Below are 16063 nucleotides of genomic sequence, written 5' to 3'. Positions count from 1 at the left end.
GTTAGGTTTATGGTGAGGGCTCTGGTTATGCTTAGGGTTATTTTAAATTTATGTTTAGGGTTAGTGTTAGCGTTAGGTTTAGGGTTAAGTTTAGGTTTACTGTTAGGGTTAAAGTTAGGTTTAGGGTTAAGTTTGGGTTCAGCTTCGTGTTAGGGTTAATGTCACGGCTATGGTAAGTGTGAGGGTTAGGATTAGGGTTACGGTTAGAGTTAGTGTTATGGTTAGAATTAGGGTTTGGGTTATTGTCGAGCTTAGTGTAATGGTTAGGGTTAGTGTTAGGTTTAGTGTTATGATTATGGTGAGGGTTAGGTTTAGTTTTGGGGTTAGGGTAAGGTTTAGGGTTAGGGTTAGGTTTAGTGTTGGGGTTAGGGTTAGTGTTATATTTAGGTTTAGGCTTTAAGTTATGGTTCATCTTAGGGTAAAGGTTAGGTTTAGTGTAATGGCTAGGTTTAGGGTTAATGTTAGAATTAGTGTTAGTGTTAGGGTTAGGGTAAGGTTCAGTGTTAGGGATCATGTTAGGATTAGGAATAGGTATGGGCTATTGTTAGGGTTAGATTTATGATTAGTGTTAGGGTTAGGGTTGCGGTTAAGGTTAAGGTTAGTGTTAGGGTATGGGTTAAGATTAGTGTTAGGCTTAGGGTTAGGTTAGTGTTAGGATTAGGTTTAGATTTGGAGTTAGGATTAGGGTTAGGCTTAGTGTTATCTTTTGGGTTATTGTTAGGATTACATTAGGGTTAGTGTTAGTGTTAGTGTTAAATTTTGCATTAGATTTATGAATAGTTATAATGTTAGAGTAGGGTTAGGATTAGGGTTACTTTAAGCGTTTTGGTAAGGGTTAAGTTTAGGGTTAGTGTTAGGGTTAAATTAAGGCTTAGGATTAGTAGTAGGTTTAGTGTTAGGTTTAGAATTAGGGTTCTTGTTAAGTTTAGGGTTAGGGTAAGTGTTAGGGTTAAGGTTAGGTTTAATGTGAGGGTTAGCATTACTGTTTGTTTTAGGGTAAATATCAGGGTTAATTATACTGTTAGCGTTATGGATATGCTTAGCGTTAGTGTTATGGTTACAGTTAGGTTTAGTGTTAGTGTTATATTAGTTTTAGGGTTAGGGTTAAGGTTAGTGATAGGGTTAGGTTTAGGGTTAATATTAGTGTTAGGGTAAGGGTTAGGGTATGGGTTAGTTTTAGGGTTATGTTTAGGGTTTCAGTTAGGATTAGGGACAGAGTTATTTTTAGGGTTAGGGTTAGAGTTAGGATTTGGTTAGGGTTAGGGTTAATGTTAATATTAAATTTTGTGTTATGATTAGTGTTAGGGTTAGTGTTAGGATTAGGTTTAGAGTTAGGATTAGTTTAAAATTAGGGTTAGGATCAGAGTTAGGGTTAGTTTTAGGGTTAGGGTTAGGGTTAGGGTTAAGCTTAGGGTTACTGTTAGGTTTAAGTAAGGGTTAGGATTAGGGTTAGGGTTAATTTTAGTGTACAAATTAGGGTTTGTGTTAGGGTGTTAGTTTTGGGGTTAGGGTATGGGGTTATTTTTAGTGTTATGGTTAGGGTTATTATTAGTTTTATGGTTAGTGTTAGTGTTAACGTTAGCATTAGGGTTTTTGTTAGGGTAAGTTTTATGTTTATGGTTAGTGTTAGTGTTAGGGTTAGTGATAGTGTTTGGGTTGGTTAACGTTAGAGTTAGGGTTACAGATAAGATTAGTGTTATAATTAGAGTTAGTATTAGGATTAGGTTTAGTGTTTGGATTATGATTAGTTTTAGAGTTAGAGTTAATGTTTGTGTTAGGGTTAAGGATAGAGTTAGGTTTAGTGTTACTGTTAGGGTTGAGGTTATGTTTAGGGATAGGATTAGTGTTAGGTTTGAGGTTATGTTAAGTGTTAGAATTAATGATAGGATTAATTTTTGGGTTAGGTTTATTGTTTGGGTTAGGGTTAAGGTTAGGGTTAGTGTTATGGTTGGTGTTAGTGTTAGGGTTAGTGTTAGGGTTAATGGTAAGTTTAGGGTTAGCACTAGGATTAGTTTTAATTTTAGGGTTAATGTAATGGTTTGGATAAGGTGTTAGTGTAAGTGTTAGACTTAGGGTTTGTGTTAGTTTAAGGGTTATGGTTTGGATTAAGGTTAGTTTTAGGGTTAGAGTTAAGGTTAGGTTTCATGTTGCATTTAGGGTTAGGTATCGGATAGCGTTAGTTTAGAGTTAGGGATAGAGTTAAGGTTAAGGTTCATGTTAGGGTTAAGTTTAGTGTTAGGGCCAGTGTTAGTGTTAGATTTACTGTTTGTGTTAGGGTTAGGGTTATGGTGAGGGATAGGGTTAGGTTTAGGTTTAGTGTTAGTGTTTGTGTTAGGGTTAGTGTTAGTGTTTATTATACTGTTAGGGTTAGGGAAAGGTTTACAGTTAGTTTTAGGTTTATGGTTAGGTTTAGGGTTAGTGTTATAATTAGTGTTAGGGATAGGGTTAAAATTAGTGATAAGTTTAGGTTTATGTTTAAGGTTAATTTAAGGTAAGGGTTAGGGTTAGGGTTAGGATTAGAGTTAGTTTTATGGTTATGGTTAATGTTAAGTTTAGTGTTACTGTTTGAGTAAAGTTAAAAGTTAGGATTAGTCTTAGTGTTAGAGTTTGTATTAGGCTTCGGGTTAGCGTTAATTATATTGTTAGGTTTAGGGATAGTGTTAGTGTTAAGGTTAGGTTGGTTTTAGGGATAGGGCTAGGGTTAATTTTACTGTTAGGTTTAGGGATAGGTTTATAGTTAGTTTTAGGGTTAGGGTTAAGTTTGTGTTAGGGTTAGGGTTAATTATACTGTTAGGATTAGGGATATGTTTAGAGTTATTGTTAGGGGTATGGTTAGGGTTAGGGTTCTGGTTATATTTAGGGTTAGGTTTATGGTTAGTGTTAGAGTTAGGGTTATGTTTAGGGTTAGTGTTATGGTAAGTGTTAGGTTTAGGGTTAGTGTTAGGTTTAGTATTAGGTTAGTGCTAGGGTTAAATTTAGTTAGGGTTAGGGTTATTGTTATGGTTAGGGTTAGGGTTTCTGTTTGGGTTAGGGTTAGGATTACGGATAAGATTAGGGTTATATTCAGGGTTCTAATTAGGGTTAGGTTTAGTTTTAGGTGTATGATTAGGTTTAGAATTAGATTTAATGTTAGTGTTAGGGATATGGATAGAGTTAGGGTGAGTGTTAGAGTTAAGGTTAGGGTTATAGTTAGGATGAGCATTAGTGATAGTTTTGGGAATATGGTTAGGGTAAGAATTAGTGATAGGATTCGGTTTGGGGTTAGGTTATTGTTAGGGATAGGGTTAGGGTTAGTGTTACAGTTAGTGTTAGTGTTAGTGTTAGGGTTAGTGTTAGTGTTAGGGTTAGGGTTAGACTTTGGGTTCTTTTCATATTTAGGGTTACAGTTTGGATTAGTGTTAGAGTTAGGGTTAGGCTTAGGCGAAGTTTTTGCTTTGGGTTTAGGGTTAGGTTTAGGTTAGTTAAAATTAATTAGGATTAATTTTAGGGTTAGGGTTAGGGTTAAGTTTAAGGTTCGTTAGGGTTAGGGTGAGGTTAATTTTAGTTAAGGGTTAGGATTAGGGTTAACGTTAGTGATAGGGTTAGAATTAGTGTTTGTGTTAGTGTTAGGTTTAGGGTGAGTGTTAGGGTTTGGGTGAAAGACAGAATTAGGGTTAGGTTTAGTGTTAGTGTTTGTGTTAGGGTTAGGGTTAGGGCTTATTATAGTGTTTGTGGTAGAAATAGGCTCAGAGTTAGTGTTAGGTTTAGGGTTAGTTTTAGGGTTAGTGTTATAATTAGTGTTAGGTTTATGGTTAAGGTTAGTGATAGGGTTAGGTTTAGGGTTAAGATTAGTGTTAGGGTAAGGGTTAGGATTAGTGTTAGTGTTAGTGTTAGGGTTAGGGTTTGTGTTAGGGTTAGGTTTAGTGTTTGAGTTAGGATTTGGGTTAAGGTTATTGTTAGTGTTAGGGTTACAGTTAGAATTAGGATAGGGTTAGGATTAATGTTAATGTTAGATTTTGTGTTAGGTTTAGTGTTAGGATTAGGTTTAGAGTCAGGGTTAGGGTTAGAATTAGGGGCAGAGTTAAAACTAGGATTAGTTTTAGTTTTAGGGTTAAGGTAATAGTTTGGATAAGGTTTAGGTTTAGTGTTAGGGTTAGAGTTAGTGTTACAGTTAGTGTTAGGGTTAGGGTTAGGGTGGATATTAGGTTTAGGTTTAGGGTTAGGTTTATGTTTGTGTAAGTATTTGTGTTAGGGTTAGTGTTAGGTTTAATTATAGTGTTAGGGTTAGGGATAGGTTTATAGTTAGTGTTAGGGTTAGGGATAGGTTTAGAGATAGTGTTAGGGTTAGGGTTAATGTTAGGGTAAGGGTTATATTTAGAGTTGGGTTTTGGGTAAGTTTTAAAGTTAGTGTTAGGATTAGGGTTATCATTTGTGATAGGGTTAAGTTTAGGGGTAGGGTTTTGTTAGGGATTGGCTTAAGTTTAGTGTTAGGGTTACAGATAAAATTAGGGTTATATTTAGGGTTAAAATAAAGGTTAGGTTTAGTGTTAGGATTTCAGTAAGGTTTAGAGTTGGAGGTAGTGTTATTTTTAGGGTGAGAGGTAGGGTTTGGGTTAGTGTTAGTGTAGGGGTTAGGATTATTTTTAGGGTTACGATTAGGGTTAGGTTTAATGTTATAATTAGTGTTACAGTAAGGGTTAAAATTAAAGTTAGTGTTAGGGTTAGAGTTAGACTACAGTTTGTGTTACCGAAAGGGTTAGGCTTAGGGTTAGGTTTAGTGTTAGGGTTTGGGTTAGAATTAGACTTAGGGTTAGGTTAAAAGTTAGAGTTAATTTTAGTTTTAGGGTTACCTTTAGGTTTAATGTTAGGGTTAAGTTTATGGTTAGTGTTAGGGTTAGGTTAAGAGTTATGATTAGGTTTGTGTTATGGTTAGTTTTAGGGTTAGTGTTAGGGTTAGGGTTATGATTAGGATTATGGTTAGGGTTAGAGTTATTGTTCGGGTTAGGTTTAGTGTTAGTGTTAGGGTTTGTTTTAGGGTTTAGTTTACTGTTAATATTAGGACTAGGTTTCGGGTTGAGATTGTGGTTAGAATTAGCATTAGGTTGGTGTTAGTGTTACAGTAAGTGTTAGGGTTAAGGTTAAGGTTAGGGTTAGTGTTAGGGTTTGTGTAAGTGTTAGGGTTAGTGTTCGGATTGTGTTAGGGTTAAGGCTAGTGTTAGGTTTTCCATTAGGGTTAGGGTTAGTGTTAGTGTAAAATTTAGAATTAGTGCTAGGGTTTAGTAGTAAATTTGAGTTAGTATTAGTATTGGTTAGTTTAGTATTAGGGTTACTGTTAAATTTAGAGTTAGGGTTTAGTGTTAGAGTTAGGGTTAAGTTTATTGTTAGGTTTAGGGTTATGCTTAGGGTTAGGTCAGTGTAGGGTTAGGGGTATGGGTAGGGTTATAGGTAGGCTTAGGTTTAGTGCTAGGGTTAGATTTAGGGTTACAGTTAAGCTTAGGGTTAGTGTTAGGGTTTGGGTTAGAGGTAGGGTTTGAGTTAGTGTTAGGTTTAGGGTTAGTATTTGTGTTAGTATTTGGGTTAGGTTTTGACGTAGGGTTTCTTTTAGGTTTAGAGTTAGAGTTTGGGTTAGAATTACAGTTAGGATTAATGTTAGGGTTAGGGTTAGGGTCATGGTTAGGGTTAGGTTGAGTGTGAGGGTTAGGTTTAGAGTTAGTGTTAGGGTTAGTGTTATGGTTAAGTTTAGGGTTATTGTTAGGTTTAGGGTTAGGGTTAGGTTATTGTTAGGTTTAGAGTTAGGTTTAGGGTTAGGTTTAGGTTTATGATTAGGGTTATTTTTATGGTTAGATTTAGGGTTAGGGTTAGTGTTCATGTTAGGTTAATGTTTAGGGTTTGGGTAAGGTTTACAGTTAGGTTCAGTGTTAGGTTTAGTGTTAGGATTAGCATTAGGGTTTTGTTAGTGTTAGGGATTGCCTTAAGGTTAGGGTTAGTGTTAAGGTTTGTGTTAGGGTTAGGGTTATTGTTAGGGTGAGGTGTAAATAATGATTAGGGTTAGGTTTAAGCTTAGTTTTGGGGTTAATGTTAGGGTTTTTGTTACAGTTAGGTTTTGTGTTATGGTAAGGGTTAGGTTTAGGATTAGTATTAGTGTTAGTCTTAGGGGTAGGGTAAGAAACAGTGTTGTTTTTAGGAATAGCTTTAGGTTTATTGGTAGTCTTAGGGTTAGGGTTAGTATTAGGTTTAAGTTTAGGGTTAGGGTTAAAGTTAGTGATAGGGTTATGGTTAATATAGGGTTAATGTTTGTTTTATGGTTAGGGTTAGGGTTTTTGTTCGGGTTAGGTTTAGGGTAGGGTGTTAGGGTTAGTGTTAGGGTAATGTTTAGGGTTAGGGTTATTGTTAGGTTTAGGTTTTGTGTTAGGGTTAGAGTTAGGCTAAGGGTAAGTGTTACGGTTAGGGTTGGCTTTAGTGTTAGGGTTATGGATAGGGTTAGGGTTAGTGTTCTGGTTAGTTTTGAATTTAGGTTTAGGATTAAGTTAGGGTTAGAATTTTTGTTAGGGTTAGGGTTAGTGTTAGAATTACACATAGGTTTACATTTAGATTAAAGTTTAGGGTTAGAGTTAGCATGTTAGTATTAGGTTTTGGTGAGTGTTAGGGTTAGTGTTAGTTTTAGGGTTAATGCTGGGTTAGTGTTCTTGTTAAGTTTAGAATAAGGGTAATGTTTAGGGTTATGGATAGTATTAGGGTTTGGGTTATGGTTAGGGTTAAGTTTAGTGTTATGGTTTGTGTTACCATTAGGGTTAGGGTTAGGGTTAGTGTTAGGGTTAGGGATAGAGTTAGTTTTAGGTATAGTGTTAGGGTTAGGGTTAATATTAAGTTTCAGCTTACAGTTCGTATTAGGTTTAGGGTTAGAGTTAGGTTTAGGGTTAGTGTTTGGGTTAGAGTTAGTGTTAGGGTTAGGGTTAGGTTTAGAGTTATTGTAGGGGTTAGGTTTAGCATTAGTGTTAGGGTTTTGGTTATTCTTAGTGTTAGGGTTAAGGTTATGGTTCCTATTAGGGTTATGGTAGGTTAGGTGTTATGGTTAGGGTTAAGTTTAAGTTTCGGATTAGGGTTAGTGTTAGTGATTTGTTTAGTGTTAGGGTTATGGTTTTGGATAGTGTTAGGATTAGGGATAGGTTAAAGGTTAATGTTAGGCATAGGGTGAAGTTTAGGGTTAGGGTTCGGTTTAGGTTTAGAGTTACGCTTAGATTTATGGTTAGGGTTAGTGTTAGGGTAAGGGTTAGGGTTAGTGTTAAGTTTAGGTTTAGGTTTAGTGTTAGCGGTAGTGAAATTGTTAGTTTACCTTAGAATTAGGGTTAGTGTTAGTGTTAGGGTTAGGTTTAGCATTATTGTTAGTTAGGGTCATTGATATGTTTAGAAATATTTTTAGGGTTAGTGTTACTCATAGGGTTAGGGTTGGGCTTAAGTTTAGTGTTAGGGTTATGGTTAGGATTCGTGTTAGGGTTAGTGTTAGTATTAGGGATAGGGTTAATTTAGTGTTACATTTAGAGTTAGGGTTCGGGTTAGGGTTATGTTTCATATTAGGGATAGGGATAGGGTTACGGTTAGGTTTAGGATTAGAGATAGGTTAAGTGTAAGGGTTAGGGTTACAGTTACAAATACAGTTACTGTTAGGGTTAGGGTTACGGTTAGTGTTAGTGTTAGGGTTTCTGTTAGGGTAAGGTTCAAGGTTAGATTAAGGTTACCCTTACATTTAGAATTCAGTTTAGAGATAGGGTTATTGTTAGGTTTGGGTTAGGGTTAGAGATAAGGTTAGGTTTTGGGTAGGGTTAGTGATAGGGTTATCGTTAGATTTATGGTTGAGTTTAGTTTTAGGGTTAGTTTTAGGGTTAGGGTTAGGGTAAGAATTAGGTTAGGGTTAGGGTTAGGTTGGTGTTAGGGTTATGGTTAGCACTAGGGTTTATGTTAGGGTTATGGTTAGTGTTAGGTTTAGAGTTATGGTTTGGTTTAGTGTTAGGGAAAGGCTTAGGGTTAGGGTTAGTTTTGTTGTTAGGGTTAGGGTTACATTTAGATTTTTTGTTAGGTTTAGGTATAGGGTTAGGGTACAGTTAGGATTAGGGTTAGAGTTAGTATTAGAGTTTGTTATAGGGTTAGTGTGATGGTTAGAGTTATTATTGGGGTTAGCTTTAGTGTTAGGTTTAGTATTAGGTTTAGGGATAGTGTTAGGTTTAGGTTTAGAGTTAGGGTTAAGGTAAGAGTTAGTTTAGTGTTAGGTTTTAGGCTTATTGTTTATGTTAGGGTTAAGGTTAGGGTAAGACTTAGAGTTTGTGTTAAGGTTAGTGTTACAGTTAGGGTTAGCATTAGGTTTAAGATTAGGGTTAGTTTTAGGGTTCTTGATAGGTTTAGGGTTAGAATTATGTTTAGTGTTATGGTTAGGGTTAGGTGTTCTCTTTGTGTTAGTTTTATGGTAAAGGTTAGAGTTAGGGTTAGTGTTCGGGTTAGGGTAATATTTTGGGTTAGGTTAAGGATTAGTGTTAGGTTAGGTTTAGGGTTAAGTTAAGCGTTATGGTTAGGGTTAGGTTTAGGATTAGTGTTTGGGTTAGGGTTTGTTACGGTAAGGTTTATGGTAAGTGTTATGTTAGGGTTAAGGTATAGGATTAGGTTTAAGGTTATGGTTAGTGTTAGTGTTAGGGTTTGCGTTAAGGTGAGGGTTAGTTTTAGGGTTCATGTTAGGTTTAGGGTTTGTGTTAGGGTTAGCATTAGGTTTAGGATTAGTGGTAGGGTTAGGGTTAGGTTTAGTTTTATTGTTAGAGTTAGGGTTATGGTTAGGTTTAAGATTCATGTTAGAATTAGGGTTTGTGTTAGTGTTTGTGTTAGAGTTAAGGTTAGGATTAGGGTTAGCAATAGTGTCAGGTTTAGGTAGAGGTTTAGTGTTAGGGTTTGAGTTAGGAATATGGTTAGTGTTATATGTAGAGATAGGGTTAGTTTTAGAGTTAGTGTTAGGGTTAGGGTTAGCGTTAGGTTTAGGTTTAGTGTTAGAATTAAGTTTAGTGTAAGGGCTAGAATTAGGGATAGTTTTGGGGTTAGTGATAGAGTTAGGGTTAGTGTTATGTTTAGGGTTATGGTTAGGTTTAGGTTTTGTCTTAGAGTTAGTGTTATGGTTAAGGTTAGAGTTAGCGTTAGTGTTTAAGTTAGGATAAAGTTTAGGGTTAGGTTAAAGGTTACTGTGAGGTTTTTATTAGGTTTAGTTTTAAGGACAGGTTTAGTTTTAGTATTAGCATTAGGGATTGGGTTAAGATTAGGTTTAGGATTAATGTTAGTGTTAGGGGTTTGTTCAGGTTAGAGTTATTGTTAAGGTTAGCGTTACAGTTATGATTAGGGTTAGGTTTAGGACTAGTATAAGGGTTAGTGTTGGGGTTAGGTTTAGTATTAGAGTTTGGGTTTGGGTGTGTGTTAGGGTTAAGGTTAGAGTTAGTGTTACTGATAGATTACAATTAGAATTAGGGTTAGTGTTAGGATTAGTGTTAGTTTTAAATTTGCATTAGTATTAGTGTAAAGGTTAGTGTCATGGTTAAGGTTATGCTTAGTGTTAGGGTTAGAATTAGGGTTAGTGTTAGTGTTAAGGTATAGTGTTAGGTTTAGGGTTAATTTTAGGTTTAAGGTTAGGGTTAGGATTAGTTTTAGGGTTAGAGTTAAGGTTCATTATTGTGTTAGGGTTAGAGTTAAGATTAATGTTAGGGTTAAGGTTATTGTTAGTTTTAGGATTAGAGATAGGGTTAGAGTTAGGTATAGTTTAGGTTTAGGTAAATGTTTAGGGTTAGTGTCAGGGTTAGGGTTAGATTTAGGGTTAGTGTTATGGTTATGGTTAGAGTTAGGGTTAGGTTTAGTGTTACAGTATGGCTTAGGGTAAGGGTTAGTGTTAGGGTTAGTGTTAGGGTTTGAGTTGGTGTTAGGTTTTGGGTTAGAGTTAGGGTTAGGGCTAGGGTTACAGTTAGGATTAGGATTTAGGTTAGGGTTAGTGTTAATGTTAAACTTTGCGTTAGAGTTAGTATTAAGGGAAGAGTTAGTGTAAGTTTAATGTTACGGTTAGTGTTAAGTTAAAGTTAGGGATAAGTTTAGGGTTAATGTTATGGTTAGTGTGAGAGTTTTGTTTATGGTTAGGGATAGTATTAGGGTTAGGGTTTATGTTAAGGTTAGTTAAGAATGAGGGTTATGATTAGGTTTAGCACTAATCCTAACCCTAACCCTAAACCTATTCCTAACCCTATCCCTAAACCTAACCTTAACCCTAACACTAACACTAACACTAACTTACTCATAACTGTAAAACTAACTCTAACCTAGGGCTATGCATCACTTTAACCCTCTTAATAACCATAACTTAATACCTAAATCTAACTTTAGCCCTAATAAATACCTTAACCATAATACATACCCTAACACAAATCATAACTATAACAATAATACTAATTCTAACACTAACCCTAACCCTAATCCTAACCCTAACTCTACTACTAACCATAAACATAACCAGAACTCTAACTCTAATTATAACCAAAAAACTAACCCTAACCATAACCCTAACTGTAATCCTAAAATTAACCCAAACTTAACCCTAACCTAATCCTAACCCAAAAATTAACCCTAACCTATCCTGAAACCTAACCCTTACCCTCACCTAACCCTAACACTAACCCTCATCCTAAGCCAAACACTAACCCCATAGCTAACCCTAACATTTAAACAAACATTACCCTAAACATAACAATAACCCAAAACTTAAACATAACCTAATATTAAACATAAACCTAATCCTAACACTAAACCTATCACTAATCCAACCCTAAGCCTATCTCTAACACTAACCCTAATGTAAACATAATCCTAACCCTAAAAAACCCTAAACAAATCCATAACCCTAACCCTAACACTAAACTTTACATTACCCTAACCCTAATCCTAACTATAACCCTCACACTAATTCAACACAAATCTTAACACTAACCCTTACCCCAAACCTAACCATAACCCTTACCCTAAACCTAACACTAACCTTAACCCTAACTATACCCAAAGCCTAACATTAACCCTAATCCTAACCCTAACACTAGCCCTAACACTATCTGTAACCCTAAAACTAACCCTAAGCCTCACTATATACATAATTCTAACCATGAAACTATCCCTAACCGTAACCCTAAAAAAAAACCCTAAATCTAACCCTAACCCTGTCAAAAACGATAACCCTAATGCTAACACTAATTATATTCAAGCTCTAAAACTAAAAATAACTTTAAGACTAACACTAGCCCTTACTATGAACCTAACCCTGATTTTAACCTAACCCTAACCATAAACCTACCGTTCACCTAAACATAACCCTAACCCTATCACTAACAATAACACTAAACCTATCCCTAACTTGAATCCTAACCCTAACCCTCATTCTAACCCTAACCCTAAAGTAACCCTATCCCTAACCCTAATAATAACACAAACCCTAACCCAAACCATAACCCTAAAACTAACCTAACCCTAAACTTAACCCTAACCGTCACCCAAACCCTAAAGCTAACCCACTCCAGAACCCTAGCGCTAAACCTAATACTAACCCTAATTCAAATATTAACACTAACCCTAAACCTAACTATAACCAAAACCTAAACACTAATATTAATTCTAACCCCAACCCAAACCTTAATGTTTACAGTAACCTGTACACTAACCCTAACATGAACCCTAACAATAACCCTAACCCTAACCCTAACCTAACCCTAACCATAACCCTAATATTTAACATAATCCTAAACCTAACTTAACTCTAACCCTAACTCTAACCCTAACACTAACCTAACACTAACCTAACCCTAACCCTAACAATAAATCCAACACTCACCCTAAACCAAACCTAACACTAACCCTAACCCTATCCCTAACATGAACCCTAAACCAAATCCTAACCAGAAATCAATGCTAACACTAACCCTCTCGGTAACACTAACCCTATCCATAACCCTGATATTAACCCTAAACTAAACACTAACATTAACCTAACCCTAACCCTAAACACAACCCTTATCCTAACCCTAAAGCTAACCCTCAACCTGAAATTAAACATAACCCTCACTCTAACCCTGACACTAAACTTAACCTAAACAGTAAACCTAACCCTAAACCTTATCCTTAATGTAACACTAACCATAACCCTTATTTTCACCCTAACCCTAAATTTAAACCTAACCCTAACACTAAATATAACTCAAACCTGAACACTAACCATAGCCATAAACTTAACCCTAATCCTAACCATAACACTAACCCTAAGCCTAATCCTAACTCTAAACCTAACACGAACCTTAACCCTAATACTAACACTAATTATAATCCTAACCCTAAACTAACCCTAACACTTATCCTAACCCTAACCCTTAACTCTATACCTAAACCTAAACCCAAACCTGACCATACCCATAATAATAATGCTAAACTTAACCTAACTCTAACACTAAACCTAACCCTTACACTAACCTTAGCCTGAACCCTAACACTAACCCTAAACCTAATTCCGACATAAAACATAAAACTAACCTTAAAACAAACCCCAAAACTAACAGTAATTTTAACTTGAAAACTAACCCTAATCCTAAACCTCAACCTAAACTAATCTTAACAATAACCCTAAAACTAACTCTATCCCTAACACTTACTCTAACCCCAATACTAACCCTAAACTAACACTAACCCTAAGCCTCACCATAAACCTAACCCTAACCATAACACTAACCCTAACTCTAACCCTAAACTAACCCTAAATTTGAGTCTAATACAAACCCAAAAACTAATCTTAAACCTAACCATAATCTTAAATGTAACATTAACCCTAACCATAACTCTAACGCTAAACCTAAACCTAACACTATCCCTAAACATAACCCTAACACGAATCCTAACCGTAACCGTAAATGGAAAACTAACCCAAACCCTAAAACTAACACTAACCATAAAACTAACCATAAACCTAATACTAATCTTAAACCTAACCCTAAACTTAACCCTAACACTAACCCTAATGCTAACCCTAACCCTAACCCTAAACCTAACCTTACTCTAATGCTAATGCTAACCATAAACCTATCACAAAACCTTTAGCAAAGCATAACAATAACCATAACCTAAAACTTAACCCTAAACCTTAACTAAATGTAACCCTAACCCTAACATGAACACTAACCCTAACACTATCCCTAAACCTAAACCTAATGCTAACTCTGACACAAATTCTAAACCTAACTGGAAACCTAACCCTAACCCAAACACTAACACTAACAATAACCCTAACCCTAAACCTTACTCTAACCCAAACACAAACCCTATCACTAACCCTGACCCTAAACCGTACTCTAATACTCACCCTAAAACCTAAACCCAACACTAATTCTAACCCTAACCCTAAACCGAACCCTAACTGTTACACTAACCATAACCCTAACTCTAACACCAACACTAACCCCAAAATATACCTAATCCTAAACCTAGTACGAACTCTAACCCTAACCCTAACTCTATCCCTAATCCAACCCTAACCATAACCCTAACCCTAATGCTAACCCAAACTCTAACCCTAACCCTCAACCTAACACAAACAATTACCCAAACCCTAACACTGACCCTAAATCTAAACCTAACATTAACCCTAATCTTCAAACTTAAACTAATCTTAACCCTTACCCCTAAACCTAATTTAAAAACTAACCCTGAACCAAGACTTACCAATACCCTAAAAATAATCCAAACCCTTAACTAATACTAAACCTAAACCTAACCCTACCAATAACCCTAACCATAACCCTAACCCTCAAATTCACAAAACCCTAACTTTAACACTAAAACTAACCCTCAACCTAACACTAACACTAAACCAAATCCTAATTCTAACCCTAACACTAACTGTAACCATACCCTTAACCCTAACACTTACCCTAAACCTAAAGCTAACTATAACTCAAATCATAATCCAACCATATACCTAAACCTAACCCTAATACAAATCCTATCGCTAATCCTAACTTCAACACATAACCTAACCTGAAATCTAACACTAAAACAATCCCTAACATTAACCCTAACCCTAACCCTTACCCTTACCCTAACACTAAACCTAACCCTATCATTAAAACGTATCCTTAACTTTAACAATAATTCAAACCATAATCCTAACCCTTACACTAATCCTATCCCTAACCCTAACCCAAACTTTTATTCTAACCATAAATCTAACCCTAAAACTAACACCCTAACACTAACCCTAATCATAAAACTTACACTAACCCTTACCCTAACCCTAACTGTAACCCTAACACTAAACCTAAACCTAAAGTAAACCCTAAATTTTAACCGTAACACAAACCCTAAACCTAAGCCTAAACCTAAAAAAATCACTAACCCTAAATCTACCACTAACGCTAAAATAACCCTAATCCTATACTTAACTCCATAAGATTATTATCACCATAAGATTAATCCTAACTCTAACTCTAACCCTAACACTATGACGAAGCTTAACCCTAATCATAACACTAATGCTAACCCTAAACCTAAACCTAACACTCACCCTAAACCTAACACTAACCTCACTCTAACCCTAGCAGAAAACCTAGCACTAACCCTAAACCTAATCGTAACACTAACCCTAACACTAACCCTAATGCAATCCCTAACACTAACACTAATCCTAAAAATAACTCTAATCCTAAAGGTAAAATTAAAATTAACACTAGACCTAAACCTAACCCTCATACAAATTTTAACCCAAACACTAACACTAAACCTAACCCTAAACCTTAACCCAACATTAACGATAAAACTAAACATTAAGTTAACCCTAATAATAACTGTATCACTAGAAGTAAAAATAACCAAAACCCTAACACAAAGCCTAACTCTAATCCTAATCCTAAAACTAATCTTAACCCACAACCTAACACTAACTCTAACCCTACCCCTAACCTTAAACTTAAACCTAATTTTAACCTAAACCTATATCTTACCCTAACACGAACACTAACACAAACCCTAACCATGACACTAACCCTTACACTGAACATAAACCTAACCATAACTCTAAAACTAACACTACACCTAATCCTAACACTATCACTAAAACTAACCCTAAACCTAACCATAATGCTAACCCTAACACTAACCCTAAACCTAAAGCTAACCCAAACCATAAACCTAATTTTAATTCTAATGCTAAAACTAACATGAACTCAAAACTGAACCCAACCATAACACTAACCCTAAACCTAACCCAAATCCTAACACAAACCCTAATCATAATCTTAACCATACCACTAACCCTAACTCTAATCATAACCGTTATCCCAATCCTATCCTAAAACTAACACTTACACAAACTCTAAAAATAAGCATAAAACTAATCCTACCCGTAACCGTAACCCTAAATCTAACCATAACACTAACCGTAAACCGAAGACAAACCCTAAACCAAACCATAATTCTAAATTTAACATAATCATAACCCTAACTGTCAACTAACACTAAACCGAACCCTAAACCTAACACTAACCTTAACCCTAACCCTAACCCTAACCCTAACTCCAAACCTAAACATATCATTTACCCTAAACATAAAGGTAACTGTAAGCCTAACCCTAACCCTAACCCCAACCCAAAACCTAAACCTAGCACTAACAGTAACCCTAACCATAACCCTAACACATACCCTAACCCTAACCTAAACCTAATTCTAACCATAACCCTATCCATTAACCTAGCACAAAACCTAAACCTAACCCTAAATTTAACCCTAATTTTAACCTAAAACTAACCATAACCGTAACCCTAAACCTGATTACTTAACTAACCCTAATCCTGAACCTAACCCTAATCCTAACCCTAACACTAACCCTAACATATACCCTAATCCTAACACTAACCATAACACAAACCTAACCCTAACTGTAAAACTAACCCTAACACTAACCCTAACCCTAAACCCAATTCTAAGTCTAACCCTAACCTTAATACTAAACCTAACTCTTAAACTTACCCTAACACTTAACATAACCCA

This window comes from Marmota flaviventris, chromosome 10, assembly GCF_047511675.1.
Source record: "Marmota flaviventris isolate mMarFla1 chromosome 10, mMarFla1.hap1, whole genome shotgun sequence".
Classification (NCBI taxonomy): Eukaryota; Metazoa; Chordata; class Mammalia; order Rodentia; family Sciuridae; genus Marmota; species Marmota flaviventris.
The sequence above is the reverse complement of the archived record's forward strand: the minus strand, read 5'-3'. Positions refer to the sequence as shown.